This window comes from Aquarana catesbeiana, linkage group LG09, assembly GCF_042186555.1.
Source record: "Aquarana catesbeiana isolate 2022-GZ linkage group LG09, ASM4218655v1, whole genome shotgun sequence".
In the NCBI taxonomy this organism is placed as follows: Eukaryota; Metazoa; Chordata; class Amphibia; order Anura; family Ranidae; genus Aquarana; species Aquarana catesbeiana.
In genome coordinates, this window is record NC_133332.1 from 47,007,327 (window position 1) to 47,032,115 (window position 24,789).

A 24,789-nucleotide genomic window follows, 5' to 3' on the forward strand; every position below is an offset into this window, starting at 1 on the left:
ATTTGGCTTTTCTAAACATTTACAAAATTTTGGTATGATAAAACAGGTGATTTTGTGGGGTTTAAATTCGCTCCAAAACATCAATGATGTTATTATTTTTTTTAATAACATCACTGATTTGTTGCTGGATGTTTTGCAATTGGAGATTACACCCCATAATCTCCCCGATCAGTATCTGGGCACTTTCAGATGTAAAGCGTTCTGGATCACAATCACCTAAAAAGAGATAAAGAACAAAAAAAAAGGTCTCAAAAATCTGCCACCATCCATCTCTTTTACCTGAGCCTGTGATCGCAGACACTCACCTGTTGTGGTGCCAATCTCCACCACGTCTTCTTCTTCCTCCTGCTCTTCTTCTTGTGTTGGTATTTCCCCTTCTTCCAGAGGGGGGGGTCTCTGGTCTCCTGGGATGAGGGGTGTCCGAGTCTTTTCTCCCCTATGTAAAACAAAAATGGTATACTTAGCACACAGATATTTGATGGCAGAACTAGAAATAGGAAACATTGCTCGGAAGTGGGGTACAATTGTCTATTTTAGCAGAGTTCCAAGATGTATATTTTTGATTGCCCTTTGTCAAGCTGCAATACTTTACCTGTTTGGTACAAGCTTCACAGATGGAGACCCCCCTATAGTATACACTGGAGCACCTGTGTGGCCTCCCCTAATAAAAATGGTGTTCTTGTGTCCCACACTAGTGCTCCAGTGTCCAGATGTGAAAACAGCTGCTCAGTGTCCTCTCCTTACACACAATCTAGTTTGCATTTCATTCTAGTAACAAACCCATCTACACAAACAAATATTTGGCATCCAAGTAGGCCCCCAAAAATGTGTGAAAATGCATATGGCCTAAACAATGGTGTTCTAGAGGCCGAAAGAAAAATGTTTGATACGAACGAATAATGTGCCCATGAACATTAAAGTTGACCTTTTGAAACGTTATAACTAATAAAAGCATATGGAGCAGAACGAACGTAATAAAGACAGAAAGAATAGGAACACAGCACAACTACTTACTTTTTTGCAGCACTTTCCGGATCTTTCGGTACTGCTCTGGCTCTCTCAACTTGAGGTCCGACCACCGCTTCCTGAGCTGATCTTTAGACCTTCGTACCCCGAAATTCCGCTCTGGACTCCTGACCACTTTCGCCATGATCTTGGCCTTTCGGATGTTCGGGTTGGGGTAAGGCCCATATTTTCCGTCATAGTTGGACTTCCTCATGATGTCGACCATCTCCAACATCTCCCCAAACGACATATTTGTGGCCTTAAAACGTCTCCTTCTGGATCGGGACGTGCCTGGATCCGGGCTTTCCTCCTCCTCCTCCTCGTTGCTACAATTAGCCCGCACCTGCTGTATGTCCGCCATCATGCTCTTCCCCCACTGCGCCGAACGAAAAGGGGCGGGGAATACACTAGAAAGAACGTCAGGGGCAGGCGGAGTTACACGCATGCGCAGTGTATATAAAGCGTAACACGCGTGCGTATTACGTTTGATCTGTGAGCGGAGGAAGGAGCATTGTACGCGGCGATCGTAAGAACGAAGGTAAGAGACAAACTTGTGCCTATACTGCTTCTAGATTGAGGACGAAGAGGTGGAACCACTAGGAAGAGTAAACAAGAAAGAGAGGTCAGAACCCACACAGGGGACGGTACAATAAAAATATATAATTTGTCCTCATACACCCTCACGCCCTCTGAAGAGTCTTTACTCCAGAAGGGTCTGGGTTTCTCTCCTTCAATAGGCCCAAATAAGTTTGGTCTCTTTAAAGATCTACATTGATTCATACGCTCCCTAGCGCTAAAACGCCACTATGCCCCTAACCCACTGGCTATACATAAAAAAGGTAGGAAGGAGGCTAGTCCTACATTAGTTCCGATACCAGAGTGTACACCCCCACGGAACTTGTTCCCACTGCAGGTCTAGAACCACCAGTGAAACATACCCCCTTCTGACCAAAATCAAAAAAAAATTTTCCAATCATCTCGAATGGCCCCTACATAGAAACCTGCTACCAAGCGGTGTATAAAGATTTTCTGCGACTCTGTGATAGCTCCAAGATGCGGAGAGATCGGAACTTGAGTAAATGTGAAAACCTAGCCCTAATAGCCAATACCAACATCACTATCAGGCAGGCAGATAAGGGAGGTAGTTTGGTGGTACAAAATCGAACTGATTATATTAAAGAGGCTAGTCGACAGCAGATACTGACACGTATTTGAAATTACAATCTGACCCTCTACCAGATTTTCAGCTGGAATTAAGGTCATTGGTAGCGGAGGCTTGGCGTAATGGAGTACTCACTAACAAAGAGAGACAATTTTTATTACCACCTGAGTGTAGTACTCCATATTTTTACCATCTCCCAAAGGTCCAAAAATCATTGATTGATCCTCCTGGTAGACCTATTGTGGCCAGTACCAATAGCTTCATCAATGGTCTGTCCATATATATTGATTTCTGTCTACAGCCCCTTGTGTGTCAATTACCGTTGTACATTAAGGACTCCAACGAAGTCATAAAAGCCCTGCAAAATTACAAATGGGAAGAGGGTTATAGGTGGGCATCCCTTGATGTGTCTTCCCTTTATTCCTCTATACCCCACGAGATAGGCTTGAGAGCTGTACAACATTTTTTGATGAAAAGTGGAGACTTCAATTCTCTGCAATCACAATTTTTGGTTCAAGCAATGGAATTTTGTCTCAAGCATAATTATTTTACTTTCTGTAATCACTTCTATTTGCAACGCAGGGGAACTGCTATGGGAGCCAATTTCGCTCCGGTCTATGCCAACCTTACCATGGGCTACTGGGAAGAGCACAGTATCTGGGCCAACAACCCATTTGCTGAGTACATTGTCTATTTTGGGCGGTACATCGATGACATTGTGCTCATTTGGCGCGGGGGCCCAGATTTGTTCTCCTCTTTTGTGGCCCATTGTAATTCTAATCCTCTTGGGTTGTCATTTACTCACGTACTAGACCCCCACGAACTTGTATTCCTGGACCTGGTATTGGCTCACGATCAACATAGGATTTTTACAAAAAACCATGTGAAGCCAACTAGTGGCAACTCCTACCTTCACTTTAGAAGCTGCCATCATCCTTCATGGAAATGTAACATCCCAAGTGGCCAATTCAATAGATTGAGACGCAATTGCTCTAGAGTGGAGGATTATGTCGAACAGGGGGCCACGATGAAAAAGAAATTCCAAGAGAAGGGTTACCCATGTGATCTCATTAGTGAGGCTTTTTTGTCCCACATGAACCCCCTTCCTAAAGATAAGGCCCCTAAAGAAGAACTAGGAACCAGCCAGACAGTCAGATTTATTTCTACTTTTAACGACAGTTTCAAGTCTATATCCAGAATTATTAAAAAACACTATAATATTTTACTATTAGACCAATGTCTAGCTCCGGTTTTACCTGATGTTCCACATGTGACATTTCACAAAGCTCGTACTATTAAGAATCTAATAGCACCTAGTAAAGTAGTTAATAATAAATCATCCAAATCTCCCCTTGACATTAGGTCATATTTTGATGATAGAAAGGGGATTTTTTAGTGTAAGAAAAGGGGATGCCTCACATGCCAATTTATTGTCCATGGCACCAAGATCATTACGACTAATTTAGGTAAAAAATACGAGACCAGGCAATTTATTACTTGCTCTACAGACTTCGTAATTTATGTTTTGCGGTGTCCGTGTGGGCTTTTCTACGTTGGTCGGACCATTCGGGCCTTACGGGCCAGGATGGGAGACCACCGTAGACTTATTTCCAAGGGGAGCGATGAACATAGTGTCCCTCGACATTTTCTACGCTTCCATAACAAGGACATTAAACTTTTAGAAGTTTTCGTGATTGAAACTATTCCCAAAGGCAAATTAACCAGCAACGAGAGATTCTCTCTGCTTTGCAAACGTGAGGTCTTTTGGATATATATGTTCGACTCACTTGCCCCCAAGGGGTTAAATGAGGAATTGGAGACATGCAGTTTTGTGTAGAGTTTGGTTTCAAAGGAATTGTTTTATTTCATTTTACTGATGTAAATATCAATGTATTTTTATTGTGATAGTTATGTTGTCCATTGCGAGTCCATTGAGCAACAGGGGGTTTAGACTGGAGACACAATCCTCCCCCCCGTCCTCGCAATGGGTTAATTACTCCCGCCCTTATTTTAATTCTGACTTTTAATTCCCTCCCCTTTATTGCTCCTCCCCTTCTTTCCCTCCGCCTTTTTTCCCCCCTCCCCCTTCCCCCTTTAACATTTTTGTATTTAAACTTTGCAAGTTGCCTCTATCCTTGACTATGACAAAGCGCTAATGTGTGAAACGCGTCGTCAAGGCAACCTTATGACAGTGGTCCTACTCAGAACCATACCACGGCGAATATCCATCCATCCATCCATTCTCGGGAGCTTCACATTGCCCACAGCAGTGTCTTCCATCTACATTGCCGGCTCTATCATTTCCCTTCTGGCTGGTTGTTGATGCTTTACCGCTGGATTCCCTGAGTGACACTGTCCTTCATTGAGGCTTTTTTTACTTAGAGGGGACACAGACCGGTGAGTCAACAGCTCAGCGTCATCAGCTGACTCTCCGGCGGCTTCCCTGTGCATCATTTCACTCCTTGTTGGCTTTATTTGTGTTACCACTGGATTCCCTGAGTGACACTGTCCTTTATTGAGGCTTTTTTATCTAGAGGGGACACAGACCGGGGAGTCAGCAGCCCAGCATCACCAGCTTACTCTCCGGCGGCTTCCCTTTGTGAAGCTGCGCCCTCTCCTTCCAGCTGGGCTGATGAAGCAGTCCTCTGGAGCCGGTGAGCCATCTCCTCTGGATCCCACAGCCAGTGGGGAGTGTGTGAGTCTCCAGTGTCTGTTCGTCTGGGCTTCTACCTTCCTTCCATCCCCCTTCATTTTGATTTCAGCCTGGGGCTAGGTTAGTTGGATGGATCTCCGGTTGTTGTCTTCCTGTTGCCGATTGGACTATCTGTCTTTTCCAAGTGCAATGTAGTGCTGTGTTATTATGGGACTATTTTTACAAGTTTTACAATTGTTTTTAATATTTGCTCTTATAATTCATTTCTATTAAACTTCTCAGTTTTCATTTTGGACTGCTGCTAAATTGTCTTTGTGATATCCAGAGCGCTGGACATTTTTTGTTTTTTCGCTTTTGATCTGTATATATCAGTTACGGTTGGTCCAGCTGCACTGGTTTCCTGTCCCCCCCCCTTCCCTCCCCCGAGTTCAAGTCATGCTATTTTACACAGTACATGTTATGTACTATACGGTATGTTGATTGTAAATTGTATATGTTATATACCACATGTCTTTATTGAGCTCCCTGGGTGTACACTCATTGGTGCTGAGGCATTATTGTTGTTTTTTCAATACTTTGTTATATGTCCTTTGTTGGCAATGACAGAGGTCAAACGTTTTCTGTAAGTCTTCACAAGGTTGTCACACACTGTTGCTGGTATGTTGGCCCATTCCTCCATGCAGATCTCCTCTAGAGCTGTTCTGGGGCTGTCGCTGGGCAACACTGACTTTCAACTTCCTCCAAAGGTTTTCTATGGGGTTGAGATCTGGAGACTGGCTAGGCCACTCCAGGACCTTGAAATGCTTCTTATGAAGCCACTCCTTCGTTGCCCGGGTGGTGTGTTTGGGATCATTGTCATGCCGAAAGACCCAGCCACATTTCATCTTCAATGCCCTTGCTGACGGGAGGAGGTTTGCACTCAAAATCTCACGATACATGGTCCCATTCATTCTTTCATGTACATGGATCAGTTGTCCTGTACCCTTTGCAGAGAAACAGTCCCAAAGCATGGTGTTGTCACCCTCATGCTTCACAGTAGGTATGCTGTTCTTTGGTTGCAACTCAGCATTCTCTCTCCTCCAAACACGAGGAGTTGTGTTTCTACCAAACAGTTATACTTTGGTCTCATCTGACCATATGACATTCTCCCAATCCTCTTCTGGATCATCCAAATGCTCTCTAGCTAACCTCAGACGGGCCCAGATATGTATTGGCTTAAGCAGGGGGACACGTCTGGCACTGCAGAATCTCTGCAGGTCATTCACTAGGTCCCCCCGTGTGGTTCTGGGATTTTTGCTCACCGTTCTAGTGATCATTTTGACCCCACGGGGTGAGATCTTGCGTGGAGCCCCAGATCAAGGGAGATTATCAGTGGTCTTGTATATCTTCCATTTTCTAATTATTGCTCCCACAGTTGATTTCTTCACAACAAGCTGCTTGCCTATTGCAGATTCAGTCTTCCCAGCCTGGTGCAGGTCTACAATTTTGTTTCTGGTGTCCTTCGACAGCTCTTTGGTCTTCACCATAGTGGAGTTTGGAGTGTGACTGAGGTTGTAGACAGGTGTCTTTTATACTGATAACAAGTTCAAACAGGTGCCATTAATACAGGTAATGAGTGGAGGACAGAGGGGCCTCTTAAAGAAGAAGATACAGGTCTGTGAGAGCCAGAAATCTTGCTTGTTTGTAGGTGACCAAATACTTATTTTCCACCATAATTTGGAAATAAATTCGTTCAAAAATCAGACAATGTGATTGTCTGGATTTGTTTCCACATTTTGTCTCTCATAGTTGAGGTATACCTATGATGACAATTACAGGCCTCTTTCATCTTTTTAAGTGGGAGAACTTGCACAATTGGTGGCTGACTAAATACTTTTTTGCCCCACTGTATATAATGAAATAGATGGTGCAAACAAACTCAACAATATCCTTTGTCAACCATTGTGTTATATACTGTATGTTCATGTGCGCTCTGTCAGCTCAAATAGAGAGAAATGGGTGATTTAATCTACTCTCTGTAGTGGGGAGTCCATGCATGAGAGTTCAAATGCAGCAAGAGGTGTGTAGATGGTCACAGATGGGCTGACTCTGGATGGCTGCTGGCTCATAACAAGCTAGAAGGGGCTCTCTAGACAGTAAAAAACAAAGAAGAGAGAAGCGCCATCAAAGTGCAGCGTGATAAAACATTTTAATATAGGACAGACGATTTTAAACTCATAAGATTGTAGAGATTACAGCGCACGTGAAATGGTATAGGAAGTTCATCCATTTCTTGGGGAAGGCGGTCGGCTCGCAGGTGGAGAGACAGCTGATGTTCACTGCACTGGTGGCTCCCAACGCTTCCTGGTTCTCAGATTCGGCTTAGGGGCGGCTGGACACGTTACTTCCGGATGGTGAGAGAGTAGGGAGGAGTGCGCGTTCGGAGTATGTCCCTGTAGAGCTGCTGTACAGAGGGAAAGTCTAGGTCCTATTGAGGGCTGCACTGCATTTCCCAGGATAGGGCAGGAAGCAAATCGATGAACCTACACTATATTACCAAAAGTATTGGGATACCTGCCTTAAAACGCACATGAACTTTAATGGCGTCCCAGTCTTAGTTCGTAGGGTTCAATATTTAATTGGCCCACCCTTTGCAGCTATAAGAGCCTCATGTGCGTGTAAAGACAGGTGTCTCAATACTTTTGGTAATATTGTGTATGTTGGTGTCTCTAGGATGAAATCTTTTCAGCCAGAATGTGGAAAGAACATGCTGGCATAGTGGGCTCCCAGTACCAACCATTTAGGAAAAGGAGATTGTCTGTGAAAGCTGTCATTGGTATAGTATAGCTGGTAGTAGTTAGTCACATTCAACTGGATTTGTTCTATAATGTTGATGATGTCTCACTTCTTGTCCAAGCAGCTTCCTCAGTTGAGCGTCAGAAACATTCCCAAGCATTTTGTAGCCAACTTAATGGACACGAACCTTAATCCAATGACCACGGAATGTTGATTGTCCAAAATACCTGTAAGGGAAACAGTTAGATATTACACTTGCCTTTCCCTTGCGCCTAGGTGAGGATTACTTAACCACTTGACGACCGCCTCACGCCGATGTACGTCGGCAAGGTGGCACGGACAGGCAAAATCACGTACATGTACGTGATTTGCCTTCCGCGGGTGGGGGGTCTGATCGGACCCCCCCCCGGTGCCCGAGGCGGTCGTCTTTTGTCCCACGGCGATCGGAGGTGAGGGGGAGGCCATCCGTTCGTGGCCCCCCCCTCGCGATCGCCGCCGGCCAATCGAATCATTCCTTTGCTGCTGTATGCTAAACAGCAGCAAAGGATATGATGTCATCTCTCCTCCGCTCGGTAATTTCCGTTCCGGGCCGAGGAGAGAAGACAGGTATGTGAGTGCACAACACTACACACACAGTAGAACATGCCAGGCACACAAAACACCCCGATCGCCCCCCAATCCCCCCCCCAATCACCCCCCCCTGTCACAAACTGACACCAGCAGTTTTTTTTTTTTTTTTTTACTGCATTGGTGTCAGTTTGTGACAGTTACAGTGTTGGGACAGTTAGTATTAGCCCCCTGTAGGTCTAGGATACCCCCTAACCCCCCCTAATAAAGTTTTAACCCCTTGATCACCCCCTGTCACCAGTGTCGCTAAGCGATCATTTTTCTGATCGCTGTATTAGTGTCGCTGGTGACGCTAGTTAGGGACCTAAATATTTAGGTTCGCCGTCAGCGTTTTATAGCGACAGGGACCCCCATATACTACAGAATAAATGTTTTAACCCCTTGATGGCCCCCTAGTTAACCCTTTCACCACTGATCACCGTATAACTGTTACGGGTGACGCTGGTTAGTTTGTTTATGTTTTATAGTGCCAGGGCACCCGCCGTTTATTACCGAATAAAGGTTTAGCCCCCTGATCGCCCGGCGGTGATATGCGTCGCCCCAGGCAGCGTCAGATTAGCGCCAGTACCGCTAACACCCACGCACGCAGCATACGCCTCCCTTAGTGGTATAGTATCTGATCGGATCAATATCTGATCCGATCAGATCTATACTAGCGTCCCCAGCAGTTTAGGGTTCCCAAAAATGCAGTGTTAGCGGGATCAGCCCAGATACCTGCTAGCACCTGCGTTTTGCCCCTCCGCCCAGCCCACCCAAGTGCAGTATCGATCGATCACTGTCACTTACAAAACACTAAACGCATAACTGCAGCGTTCGCAGAGTCAGGCCTGAGCCCTGCGATCACTAACAGTTTTTTTGGTAGCATTTTGGTGAACTGGCAAGCCCCAGGCAGCGTCAGGTTAGCGCCAGTAGCGCTAACACCCACGCACGCACCGTACAGCTCCCTTAGTGGTATAGTATCTGAACGGATCAATATCTGGTCCGATCAGATCTATACTAGCGTCCCCAGCAGTTTAGGGTTCCCAAAAACGCAGTGTTAGCGGGATCAGCCCAGATACCTGCTAGCACCTGCGTTTTGCCCCTCCGCCCGGCCCAGCCCAGCCCACCCAAGTGCAGTATCGATCGATCACTGACACTTACAAAACACTAAATGCATAACTGCAGCGTTCGCAGAGTCAGGCCTGATCCCTGCGATCGCTAACAGTTTTTTTGGTAGTATTTTGGTGAACTGGCAAGCACCAGCCCCAAGCAGCGTCAGATTAGCGCCAGTACCGCTAACACCCACGCACGCAGCATACGCCTCCCTTAGTGGTATAGTATCTGAACGGATCAATATCTGATCCGATCAGATGTATACTGGGCGTCCCCAGCAGTTTAGAGTTCCCAAAAACGCAGTGTTAGCGGGATCAGCCCAGATACCTGCTAGCACCTGCATTTTGCCCCTCCGCCCGGCCCAGCCCACCCAAGTGCAGTATCGATCGATCACTGTCACTTACAAAACACTTAACGCATAACTGCAGCGTTCGCAGAGTCAGGCCTGATCCCTGCGATCGCTAACAGTTTTTTTGGTAGCTTTTTATTGAACTGGCAAGCGCCAGCGGCCTAGTACACCCCGGTCGTAGTCAAACCAGCACTGCAGTAACACTTGGTGACGTGGCGAGTCCCATAAGTGCAGTTCAAGCTGGTGAGGTGGCAAGCACAAGTAGTGTCCTGCTGCCACCAAGAAGACAAACACAGGCCCGTCGTGCCCATAGTGCCCTTCCTGCTGCATTCGCCAATCCTAATTGGGAACCCACCGCTTCTGCAGCGCCCGTACTTCCCCATTCACATCCCCAACCAAATGCAGTCGGCTGCATGAGAGGCATTTTCTTTATGTCCTCCCGAGTACCCCTACCCAACGAACCCCCCCAAAAAAGATGCAAGCGCGGATATAGGCGTGACACACGCTATTATTGTCCCTCCTGTCCTGACAATCCTGGTCTTTGCATTGGTGAATGTTTTGAACGCTACCATTCACTAGTTGAGTATTAGCGTAGGGTACAGCATTGCACAGACTAGGCGCACTTTCACAGGGTCTCCCAAGATGCCATCGCATTTTGAGAGACCCGAACCTGGAACCGGTTACCGTTATAAAAGTTAGTTACAAAAAAAGTGTAAAAAAAAAAAAAAAAAAATATATAAAATAAAAAAAAAAAGTTGTCGTTTCATTGTTCTCTCTCTCTCTATTCTCTCTCTCTATTGTTCTGCTATTTTTTACTGTATTCTATTCTGCAATGTTTTATTGTTATTATGTTTTATCATGTTTGCTTTTCAGGTATGCAATTTTTTATACTTTACCGTTTACTGTGCTTTATTGTTAACCATTTTTTTGTCTTCAGGTACCCATTCACGACTTTGAATGGTTATACCAGAATGATGCCTGCAGGTTTAGGTATCATCTTGGTATCATTCTTTTCAGCCAGCGGTCGGCTTTCATGTAAAAGCAATCCTAGTGGCTAATTAGCCTCTAGACTGCTTTTACAAGCCGTGGGAGGGAATGCCCCCCCCCACCGTCTTCCGTGTTTTTCTCTGGCTCTCCTGTCTCAACAGGGAACCTGAGAATGCAGCCGGTGATTCAGCCAGCTGACCATAGAGCTGATCAGAGACCAGAGTGGCTACATACATCTCTATGGCCTAAGAAACCGGAAGCTACGAGCATTTTATGACTTAGATTTCGCCGGATGTAAATAGCGCCATTGGGAAATTGGGGAAGCATTTTATCACACCGATCTTGGTGTCGTCAGATGCTTTGAGGGCAGAGGAGAGATCTAGGGTCTAATAGACCCCAATTTTTTCAAAAAAGATTACCTGTCACTACCTATTGCTATCATAGGGGATATTTACATTCCCCGAGATAACAATAAAAATGATTAAAAAAAAAAAAATGAAAGGAACAGTTTAAAAATAAGATAAAAAAGCAAAAAAATAATAAAGAAAAAAAAAAAAATAAAAAAGCACCCCTGTCGCCCCCTGCTCTCGCGCTAAGGCGAACGCAAGCGGCGGTCTGTCGTCAAACGTAAACAGCAATTGCATCATGCATGTGAGGTATCGCCGCGAAGGTCAGATCGAGGGCAGTAATTTTTGCAGTAGACCTCATCTGTAAATCTAAAGTGGTAACCTGTAAAGGCTTTTAAAGGCTTTTAAAAAATGTATTTATTTTGTTGCCACTGCACGTTTGTGCGCAATGCCTAAGATCATCTTTTTTATTTCATCAAACATTTGGGCAATATAGTGTGTTTTAGTGCATTAAAATTTAAAAAAGTGTGTTTTTTCCCCAAAAAATGCGTTTGAAAAATCGCTGTGCAAATACTGTGTGAAAAAAAAAAAATGAAACACCCACCATTTTAATCTGTAGGGCATTTGCTTTAAAAAAATATATAATGTTTGGGGGTTCAAAGTAATTTTTTTGCAAAACAAAAATAACTTTTTCATGTAAACAATGAGTGTCAGAAAGGGCTTTGTCTTCAAGTGGTTAGAAGAGTGAGTGACGTGTGACATAAGCTTCTAAATGTTGTGCATAAAATGCCAGGACAGTTCAAAACCCCCCCAAATGACCCCATTTTGGAAAGTAGACACCCCAAGCTATTTGCTGAGAGGCATGTCGAGTCCATGGAATATTTTATATTGCGACACAAGTTGCGGGAAAGAGACAAATTTTTTTTTTTTTGCACAAAGTTGTCACTAAATGATATATTGCTCAAACATGCCATGGGAATATGTGAAATTACACCCCAAAATACATTCTGCTGCTTCTCCTGAGTACGGGGATACCACATGTGTGAGACTTTTTGGGAGCCTAGCCGCGTACGGGAGCCCGAAAACCAAGCACCGCCTTCAGGCTTTCTAAGGGCGTGAATTTTTGATTTCACTCTTCACTGCCTATCACAGTTTCGGAGGCCATGGAATGCCCAGGTGGCACAAAACCCCCCCAAATGACCCCATTTTGGAAAGTAGACACCCAAAGCTATTTGCTGAGAGGTATAGTGAGTATTTTGCAGACCTCACTTTTTGTCACAAAGTTTTGAAAATTGAAAAAAGAAAAAAAAAATGTTTTTTCTTGTCTTTCTTCATTTTCAAAAACAAATGAGAGCTGCAAAATACTCACCATGCCTCTCAGCAAATAGCTTGGGGTGTCTACTTTCCAAAATGGGGTCATTTGGGGGGGTTTTGTGCCACCTGGGCATTCCATGGCCTCCGAAACTGTGATAGGCAGTGAAGAGTGAAATCAAAAATTTACACCCTTAGAAATCCTGAAGGCGGTGATTGGATTTCGGGGCCCCGTACGCGGCTAGGCTCCCAAAAAGTCCCACACATGTGGTATCCCCATACTCAGGAGAAGCAGCTAAATGTATTTTGGAGTGCAATTCCACATAGTCCATGGCCTATGTGAGCAATATATCATTTAGTGACAACTTTGTGCAAAAAAAAAAAAAAAAAAAGTGTCACTTTCCCGCAACGTGTGTCAAAATATAAAATATTCCATGGACTCAATATGCCTCTCAGAAAATAGCTTGGGGTGTCTACTTTCCAAAATGGGGTCATTTGGGGGGGTTTTGTGCCACCTGGGCATTCCATGGCCTCCGAAACTGTGATAGGCAGTGAAGAGTGAAATCAAAAATTTACACCCTTAGAAATCCTGAAGGCGGTGCTTGGTTTTCGGGGCCCCGTACGCGGCTAAGCTCCCAAAAAGTCCCACACATGTGGTATCCCCATACTCAGGAGAAGCAGCTGAATGTATTTTGGGGTGCAATTCCACATAGGCCCATGGCCTGTGTGAGCAATATATCATTTAGTGACAACTTTTTGTAAATATTTTTTTTTTTTTGTCATTATTCAATCACTTGGGACAAAAAAAATAAATATTCAATGGGTTCAACATGCCTCTCAGCAATTTCCTTGGGGTGTCTACTTTCCAAAATGGGGTCATTTGGGGGGGTTTTGTACTGCCCTGCCATTTTAGCACCTCAAGAAATGACATAGGCAGTCATAAACTAAAAGCTGTGTAAATTACAGAAAATGTACCCTAGTTTGTAGACGCTATAACTTTTGCGCAAACCAATAAATATACGCTTATTGACATTTTTTTTACCAAAAACATGTGGCCGAATACATTTTGGCCTAAATGTATGACTAAAATTTAGTTTATTGGATTTTTTTAATAACAAAAAGTAGAAAATATCATTTTTTTTTCAAAATTTTCGGTCTTTTTCCGTTTATAGCGCAAAAAATAAAAACTGCAGAGGTGATCAAATACCATCAAAAGAAAGCTCTATTTGTGGGAAGAAAATGACGCAAATTTCGTTTGGGTACAGCATTGCATGACCGCGCAATTAGCAGTTAAAGCGACGCAGTGCCAAATTGGAAAAAGACCTCTGGTCCTTAGGCAGCATAATGGTCCGGGGCTCAAGTGGTTAATGATCCTTCTAGCGGGATTCAGGGGGATGTTGAGTAGCCCAAATCTCACTGAGAAGAGGATCCTACACTGTGCTGCAGCATCTTCACACAAAATTTGGAATACTCAGCATTCTCCGGGATCTTGTTGGTAGGAAGATGAAATCATGCTCTGTACTACAGAAGCTGGGGTCATAGAAGTATATAATCTACATCTTTTCCTCCTACAGATGTATTAAGTCTATGTACCAAGGGGGAGAGGGGGAACATTTAAAAGCAGACCTTGGCTTGTAGATACAGTGTATTATTTTTTGTAAACACTCTTTATTTTAAGAATTTTACATACAGATACCAATACTGGAAGAATATATACAGAGTTCAACATAAGCAATTTCAAAGGCAATATAACAAAATAACAAAATAGACTAAATGGAAATAGAATGTATGATCAGGATCAAAGCCTGAATAGCAAGCTAAAGAGCGTATACATTAGATCTGTATTTTAACCAAAACACCAACATATTGCCACATTTTCAACATAGCAACATACAGTGAAGACCAAATCGTCAAAAGATAGAAAAAAAATAGAAGGATTGGAGGAGTGAAAAGTGAAAATCTCACCCCCCCAAATACATGATCGATGCATGTTCCTTTGAACAGGTAAAGAGAGTCCAATAGAATCACATATGGCTGAATCTTCCGCCTGGCCGAAAGCGAGGCTATAATGTTTTGCATTGAGCAAATTTTGGCAATTTTATTAAACCAAAAGAACGATGGGGAGATATCCTGTTTTCAGAGTAACGGCATGCAGGCCCAGGCATCATTCAACAGGTGGATCAACAAAGAATTTTTATAGTGTTTCCTAGAGAGGTCAGAGTGGTACAGTAGGTACCTGTCTAGGGCATGGAGATATTTTAAACCTTTCAGATTGTCATAGCCACACCAGTTGAACAGCTAAGGCTTATTACACTTTCCCTATCCCCCTTTGTGCTCTACTTTGTTGTTTTTAATAGAAATTATGCATAGGTGTGCACCCCAAATCTCAAATACACATGCCTTTGTCTGCAGCCTCAGCTGCACTGGACAGTGAATGAAAATGGTAAGTGCTCTGTGCTGAGCGGCTTCCTGTTCATTCAAAAAAACATAAGCATAGTAAACACTTACTAACACTTATTAAGTAAAACACTTTACTATGCTTCAGCAATGAAGGAACACAGTGAGTGAGTTCACTGTGTTCATTAAGAAAAGAAAATGACATATTGTCTAGCTCCTGCCCCTGCTCTCCTTCCTGAAGTATCCCCCCGCAGCAGCCGGGGGGGAGAGGAGAGGAGGGAAGCCAGGAGCACTGCAGGGGGCACAACACAGGGTAAGCCCAGGCAGTAGGTGAAATTGGCACCACACAGAGTGATTAGGGTGTGGTCAGGGACACCTGGCACTCTCCCTGCGCACGCCTATAGAATTACGATAACTATATAATCTGACAATCTTTGACTTGACACTATATCTTATATTCTTGCATACATATGTTTGTTTGAAGGTTTCCAGCTTTGACTTTACACCTCGGTATTCGGTCATCACCTATGCTTCACACATAAAAAGAATTGTGGCTCTCTCAGAGTCTGAGATCAATATAGAAGCTGAAAAAGTTATAGAAGCAATTCAAAAATGTAATTATTCAGGTAAAGTATTAGCTGGATTATTCAATTACCAATCCACAAAAGAATGATATTTTATACTGTATGTGGAGCCTGGTGACTGAGTGAGCTCTTTATTCTACTCTGGCATGTTACTAAAATTCTTCCTATGTTATTCTTGCTGAAACTGTATGTTTATCTTTGGTTGAAGAACCTCCAGTTGTCTCATGCTGGGGTTTGTACTTCCCTTACAGCTGGTAGAGATGCATAAATTGCCTCCTCTCATAGCTGGAAGACCAACATGTGCCCATGTGCTATATACACTATATCACTTTTCAGAAGATGTCAATGTTCACAGTTGTTTTTTTTCCATTTATACTCCCACAGAACATGATGATAAACAAGGAACTAATACACGGGGTGCCCTTCAGGAAGTCTATTTTCAACTGTCTCTGGATAATCAGAGAAACGACAAATTTCTTGAACATTCTAATATTATTATACTTTTGACTGATGGTAAGTATTAAGTGTCTGATCCAACACCTTAAAAAAATCTCATCAAGTTCATGCCCTGCTTTGGGCAACCTTAGTTAATTGATTACTACTGACAACCATAGTTAGTCCATGGTCTACTCCTGGCAACCTTAGTCCATGGTCTACTCATGCCAACCTTAGTCAGTCCATGGTCTATTCATGCCAACCTTAGTCAGTCCATGGTCTATTCATGCCAACCTTAGTCAGTCCATGGTCTATTCATGCCAACCTTAGTCAGTTCATGGTCTATTCATGACAACCTTAGTCAGTCCATGGTCTACTCCTGGTAACCTTAGTCAGACCATGGCCTATTCCTAAGAACCTTAGCCAGACCATGTTTTACTCTTGACAATCTCCTTTATTCTACAGCTTACCACTGATCACCTCCTCCCTTTGCCTATTCTCCATTAGTCAATATTTTACTCCTTATAACCATCTTTTATGTCTTATACCTGACATCCTCTGCCCTTCAATTAGCTACTCTTTTCAATAGGAGTTAGTCCATGTCCTAATAATTAAAAGCAGTGGCGTAGAGTGGGTTGTCAGCACCCGGGGCAAGGCAAGTAATTTGCGCCCCCTAACCTGCGGACTTTTAGCATGCCCCGAGTCCCTTCAAATACAATAGTACTGACCTACCTGATTCCTATACTGACCACTTCACTCACCTACTTGATTTCAACACTGACCAACCTGATTCCTTTACTGATCATTACACACTACACTGACCACTATACTATACTGTCCACTACACTGAGAACTACACTGACCACTACACTATACTGTCCACTACAATGTCCACCATACTACACTACACTGTCCACCATACTACACTACACTGTCCACCATACTACACTACACTGACCACCATACTACACTACACTGACCACCATACTACACTACACTGTCTACTACACTACACTGTCTACTACACTACACTGTCCACTATACTACACTGACCACTATACTACACTACACTGACCACCATACTAAACTACACTGACCATCATACTACACTACACTGACTACCATACTACACTGACCACTATACTACACTACACTGACCACTATACTACACTACACTGACCACCATACTACACTACATTGTCCACTATACTACACTTACCACCACACTATACTACACTGACCACCACACCACACTACACTACACTGACCACCATACTACACTACACTTACCACTATACTACACTACACTGACCACCATACTACACTACACTGACCACTATACTACACTACACTGACCACTATACTACACTACACTGTCCACCATACTACACTACACTGTCCACCATACTACACTACACTGTCCACTATACTACACTGACCACCATACTACACTACACTGACCACCACACTACACTACACTGACCACTATATTACACTACACTGTCCACCATACTACACTACACTGACCACCATACTACACTGACCATTATACTACACTACACTGACCATCATACTACACTACACTGACTACCATACTACACTGACCACTATACTACACTACACTGACCACCATACTACACTACACTGTCCACTATACTACACTGACCACCACGCTATACTACACTGACCACCACGCTACACTACACTGACCACTATACTACTCTACACTGACCACCATACTACACTACACTGACCACCATACTACACTACACTGACCACCATACTACACTACACTGACCACCATACTACACTACACTGACCACTATACTACACTACACTGTCCACTATACTACACTGACCACCACACTACACTACACTGACCACTATACTACACTATACTGTCCACCATACTACACTACACTGTCCACCATACTACACTACACTGTCCACTATACTACACTGACCACTATACTACACTACACTGTCCACCATACTACACTACACTGTCCACTATACTACACTGACCACTATGCTACACTACACTGACCACCATACTACACTACACTGTCTACTACACTACACTGTCCACCATACTACACTACACTGTCCACCATACTGCACTACACTGTCCACTATACTACACAGACCACTATACTACACTACATTGACCACCATACTACACTACACTGACCACTATACTACACTACACTGACCACCATACTACACTACACTGACCACCATACTACACTACACTGACCACATACTACACTACACTGACCACTATACTACACTACACTGACCACCATACTACACTACACTGACCACTATACTTCACTACACTGTCCACCATACTACACTACACTGTCCACCATACTACACTACACTGTCCACTATACTACACTGACCACCACACTACACTGACCACTATACTACACTACACTGACCACCATACTACACTACACTGACCACTATACTACACTACACTGACCACCATACTACACTGACCACTATACTACACTACACTGAGCACTATACTACACTACACTGACTACTATACTACACTGACCACCATACTACACTACACTGACCATTATACTACACTACACTATCCACTATACTACACTGACCACCATACTACACTACACTGACCACCATACTACACTACACTACACTACACTGACCACCATACTACACTACACTGACCACTATACTACACTACACTGACCACCATACTATACTACACTGTCCACCATACTACACTACACTGTCCACCATTCTACACTACACTGTCCACTATACTACACTGACCACCACACGACACTACACTGACCACTATACTACACTACACTGTCCACCATACTACACTACACTGACCACCATACTACACTACACTGACCACCATACTACACTACACTGTCCACTATACTACACTGCCCACCATACTACACTACACTGACCACCATACTACACTACACTGACTACCATACTACACTGACCACTATACTACACTACACTACACTGACCACTATACTACACTACACTGACCACCATACTACACTACACTGTCCACTATACTACACTGACCACCATGCTATACTACACTGACCACCACACTACACTACACTGACCACTATACTACACTACACTGACCACCATACTACACTACACTGACCACCATACTACACTACACTGACCACTATACTACACTACACTGACCACCATACTACACTACACTGACCACTATACTACGCTACACTGACCACCATACTACACTACACTGACCACTATACTACACTGACCACCACACTACACTACACTGACCACTATACTACACTACACTGTCCACCATACTACACTACACTGTCCATTATACTACACTGACCACTATACTACACTACACTGAGCACCATACTACACTACACTGACTACCATACTACACTGACCACTATACTACACTACACTGACCACTATACTACACTACACTGTCCACTATAATACACTACACTGTCCACCATACTACACTACACTGACCACCATACTACACTACACTGACCACCATACTACACTACACTGACCACCATACTACACTACACTGTCCACTATACTACACTACACTGACCACCATACTACACTGACCACTATACTACACTACACTATACTGACCACTATACTACACTATACTGACCACTATACTACACTATACTGACCACTATACTACACTATACTGACCACTATACTGTCCTGCCTACAGTCTCTCTCATCCATCCCCCCCGGGCCAGTAACATGACTCTCACGAGGGAGTCTCACTCACCTTCTTGTCCTGGCCTGCATCGGTCCGGAGAAGGAGGAGAAAACAGCGGTAGGCTCACATTGTTGCTTCTCTCCCCCACGCTCTGGCTGCTACCATGTTCAGTGTCCAGGGCACTGTGACTGGGCGTATAGGGGTCATGTGCGGAGGCGGGACTTCAGGAGCGATCGAGGACAGGCCAGCCCTATGCCTCACATGACCCCCATACGCCCAATCACAGGGCGCCGGACACTTAACATGGCGGCCGGAGTGCGGGGGACATAGGAACTTGAAATTAGGAGGAGGCAGCCAGTAGTGACACATACTGGCGCCCCCCTAAATGTTGCGCCCAGGGCCACGGCACCCCCTGCACCCCCCACGCTACTCCACTGATTAAAAGTCAGGCTTTGTCCTACTCTATATAATCACAGTTAGTCCATATCTTGCTCATGACAATACCAGTTTGGCCAGCAAACTTCATCCCCATAACAGTACTATCAGTGCCTTTCTGTCACTTCACTTAGGGCCAGTGACTCTGTTGCATCAAATTAAACTTACTGTCTAAGTGATCTGAGCTCTGCACTGAACAAAAGGCAAACTCCACTTAAATATGCTTTATTTTTTATTTTGCTGTTGTAGCTTGTCTGTTAATATCTTTTTCCATACCATTTTTCTTTTATTTTCAATAAATCAGTATTTTAAACTACTTTAAGGCATTGTACACTTTAAAATGTTTTTGTTGTTTTAACTAGGTTTTAGACCTCATTCACAAGGGCGTACTAAAGTGTATACTCATGTGAGGGCTTTGTTTACCTGCAAGGGGATGCAAAGGTGTTCCATGCATTCCCATGTGGGCAGTCCCATTCATGTCAACTGGGACATAGTCGGGGGCTTAGCTATAGGAGTCGCAGGAGTCGTGCTGCAGGGAGCCCGTGCGCCCCTCCTGTATCCAAGGCCGATCCTGGGTGGGTGCGCGGGGTGCACCACACCCAGGCGCCGCGGGGGGGCGCCGCGTTCTGCCGTTGTGGGGGGGGCAAGATCGGCATCTCCCCCTCCACCTCTGGCTGTCAGTTTACTATGCAGTGAGGGGAGGTGGGAGGGGGAAATCAGTGTCTCTATGGTGCCCGTGGGCCGCAGGATCTACCTGGGGCTAGTAGTTAACTTCCCAAGTGAATACAGTGGAGAGGGGAGGGACCTCTGACACAGGCATGTATCGCCTTCACTCTTCAGTGTACAAGTGAGCGCTTGTACATTCTTGCCAATACATACCCGGTTCAGAGGCCCCTCCCCTCTGCACTGAATACACCCGTGAAGTAAATTACTAGCCCCAGGGAGATACCGCAGGCACCATAGAGCTGCTGATCGCCTCCTCCCACCTCCCCCACTGCATAGTAAACTGACAGCCAGAGGTGCAGGGGGGAGATGCTGTGGGCACCACAGACTGTCATCAACATTCAAGTGAGTGGCCATGGGATGAAAGTGGGGGGGTACAGAGATGTGCTGGGGGTTGGAGGTGTAGTGGGTACAGAGCACAGATGTGTTAGGCACCTTTCACACTGGCGGACTGATTAGGTTGGCCTGTCCGTTATTCAGGCAGACCAGATCAGACCATCTATTGCTCTCTGTGGAGCAGTGGATGTCAGCAGACCTGTGTCCACTGACACCCACGACCATCCGATCTGCTAAAAACAGACCGATGGGAGATACATTCCTCATCTGTCTGGCGGATCGGATTGGATGACAGTTGGATGGAAACGGCCTGGTGGTCCATTTCTATCCAACAGCCTCATAGAGAGCAGCGGGCTGTGTCCATGTCTGCTCTGCATCAGCGGAGCAGACATATCTGTTTGCTCAGCAGTAATCAGAAGAGAAATCCCCCACTGAGCAAGCAGATTCCGCTGACAGGTCTGCCCCATGTGAAAGGGGCCTTAGCGGTGTGTGGGGTGCCAAGTTCACTTGCTGCGGTGTACAATGGTGTGCTGGAGGGATACAGAGGTGCAGATGTATGTGTGGGGGGGTGGGTACAGAGATGTGGGGTGCAGAAATGTGCAGCAGAGTGCATAGATGTGCGGGGGGTGTTGAGGTGTGCTGGGGAATGCAGAGGAGTATGTGTGTGTGTGTGTGGGGGGGGGTGCAGAGGTGTGCTGAGGGTTACAATGGTTTGCTGGGCTTATGGAGGCATACTGAGGGATAAAGAGGATTCTAGGAGGTGCAGAGGTGTGTGGGGGTGCAGAGGTGTGTGGGGGGATGCTGGGAGCTGCAGAGGTATTTGTAGGAGGTGCAGCAATGTGCAAAGGGGTACAAAAGTGTGCTGGGGGTGCGTTAGGGGTACAGAGATGTGGGGTGCAGAAATATGCAGCAGAGTGCATAGATGTGCGGGGGGTGTTGAGGTGTGCTGGGGAATGCAGAGGAGTATGTGTGTGTGGGGGGGGTGGGGTGCAGAGGTGTGCTGGGGGTTACAATGGTTTGCTGGGCTTATGGAGGCATACTGAGGGATAAAGAGGATTCTAGGAGGTGCAGAGGTGTGTGGGGGGATGCTGGGAGCTGCAGAGGTATTTGTAGGAGGTGCAGCAATGTGCAAAGGGGTACAAAAGTGTGCTGGGGGTGCGTTAGGGGTACAGGGGTTATTTTGGAGGTACAGAGATGTGCAGGGGGTATAGAGGTTTGATGAGGGGTATGGCATTAGATGGTTCTTGTAGAAGCATGCACATTTTATATGTCCCTCCCCTAATTAGGATACATTCTCCCCCTACAATGGCTGGCTGAACTTGTTTTTGAAAGGTAGGCAACCATGCAGGAAGGGGTCCTGCTGCAGAACACGTGAAAGGGTCCTGCTGTGGGACCGCAATAAAGGGCCCTGCAATGGGAGTAAAGGGCCTGGATCTGTGGCAAGGACCCCAGGACGGGGGCAGGGGGGGCCCTTAATGGTTTCTTGCATTGTGGCCCTGAGGGTTCTAGTTACGCCTCTGGATGCAGTTGTTGCTCCCAATTGAACAGCAATGTGGGGGGCGTGGCCCCAAACTCAGACAGTGTGCGTTCAGGGCCATACACTCATACCTGCACACCTGTCAAACTAGGAACAGTGGCTGTGTCCGTGCAGTCGCTGCGTCCCAGTTGACATTAATGTCACTGCCCACACGTTATGGGTATGCACAAACCGCTGAGACCTAAGTGTGAATATTTACTCTACTATAGGCTGTGTGTACAGGGCAACAATAGGTGATTTGAAACTACATAGTAAATGTACAGTCAGGTCCATAAATATTGGGACATTGACACAATTCTTTTTGGCTCTATAAACCACCACAGTGGATTTGAAATGAAACAAACAACATGTGCTTTAACTGCAGACTGTCGGCTTTAATTTGAGGGTATTTACATCCAAATCAGGTGAACGGTGTAGGAAACCCAGCGTCTGGTGATGTCTATGCGTTCAGACTTCAGGCTGTAATTGACTGCAAAGGATTTGCAACCAAGTATTAAAAAGTGAAAGTTTGATGGATGATTGTTAATCTGTCCCATTACTTTTGGTCCCTTAAAAAGTGGAGGGCACATATACAAACTGTTGTAATTCCTACACCGTTCACCTGATTTGGATGTAAATACCCTCAAATTAAAGCTGAAAGTCTGCAGTTAAAGCACATCTTCTTTGTTTCATTTCAAATCCATTGTGGTGGTGTAGAGAGCCAAAGAGATTAGAATTGTGTCGATATTTATGGACCTGACTGTACATCTTATGCTGGTGAAAAACACAAGGTGCAGGTTGGAAGGTTTACAATGCTTTTAAGCCAGCGCCCAACCTTCTTGGCACCAAGGACTGGTTTTGTGGCAGCCAATTTTTCCAGGGGGGTGGTTGCTGCTCACTGATAAGTTTTTCATAGGAGTCTCTGCAGTCAAACCTCTCTGCTATTGATCTGTATTTTCTCCACTTCTCTCCTAGGATTGCACCAGTGGCTGTGGGAAGTCTGATTGCTCTGTGACAGGTTTCCCTTCTACAGTGCTGCACCCTTAGGCTAGGTTCACACATGTCCGGTGCGATTTCCCCTCCGTTTTCACTGCAAATTTCCTAAGCAGCTGTTCGGCTGCCATTTTAGATGTGGCTCAGATGCAAATTTTTGGAGCCGGCGACCATCGGCATCTTTAACATTAGCTAGTTGTTAAAGGAGAAGTATAGCCAAAGCTCGTTTGGCTGCACTTCTCCTGTGGATCACAGGAGTGCAGCTTGTTTTGCACTCCTGTGATCCTTTTTCAGCAGACAGCGGGCTGAAGCAAGCTGACGGCTGATGTCACAGAGCCGTCCAGGCTCGGTCGAGATCATGACACTGGGGTCGGGATCCGCCCACATGCCTGGACCGGCACTCAGCTCAGTCTTTCAGTGAGCAGAGAGCAGTGACTAACAATCATCAACTCTGTGCTTGGGGAGCTGTAAGAACTGAGCAATCTGCAATATTAGATCACTTAGTTCTCAGTGTTAGAACAGGCGGGGGGCAGATGCAGCATCGGACCAAAACTGCATCCACCTAGGTAGGTATGATTCTGAAAAAAACAAACTCCATACTTCTCTTTTAAAGAGCAGGTGCGGGAAGCCAGCCACCGTGTCCTTAATGGACGACTCATCAGCTGTCAGCGTGGTTCTCTGCCAGCAATAAAAAAATCATGAAAATAAATGACGCGGGGGTCCCCCCAATCCATACCGGACCCTTTCAGGTTTGGTACCGATTTTGAAATGAATCCCCACGCCAAAATAAAAAAAAATAAAAAATGGTGTGGAGCCCCCATGCAGCCTGGCAGCCCAGGAAGAAGGGGGGGTGACAAGCAAGCGCACCCCCCTCCTGAACCATACCAGGCCACATGCCCTGAACATGGAGGTTTTTTTGGGACAGGGCACCTTGTCCTTATGTTGATGGGGACAAGGGCCTCTTTCCCACTACCCTGGGTGGTGGTTGTAGGGGTCTGCAGGCAGGGAGCTTATCGGAATCTGGAAGCCCTCTTTAACAAGGGGGCCTCCCAGATCCCACCCCCCCTATTTAAATGAGTATGGAGTACATTGTACCCCTACTCATTCACCAAACAAGTGTAAAAAAGAAATAAAACACAGACACATTTTTTGACAACTCCTTTATTAAAAATAATAAAACAATGTCTCCCGGTGTAGATCCATTGTCAATCACAACATCTGCCGCCACCACTACCGGACCTGAAAAAAAACAAACAAAAAAAAAAAAACCTCTGCCCACGCCAAAGGCTTGCTGTCTGCCTGCTCAGCCATGTGACAGTT

The 24,789-nt window shown here is 45.1% G+C and overlaps 1 pseudogene; it reads left to right on the forward strand.

The window, feature by feature from the left end:
- LOC141108904 (complement factor B-like) overlaps nt 1-24,789 on the forward strand; it is a 142,324-nt pseudogene that overhangs the window by 62,597 nt on the left and 54,938 nt on the right.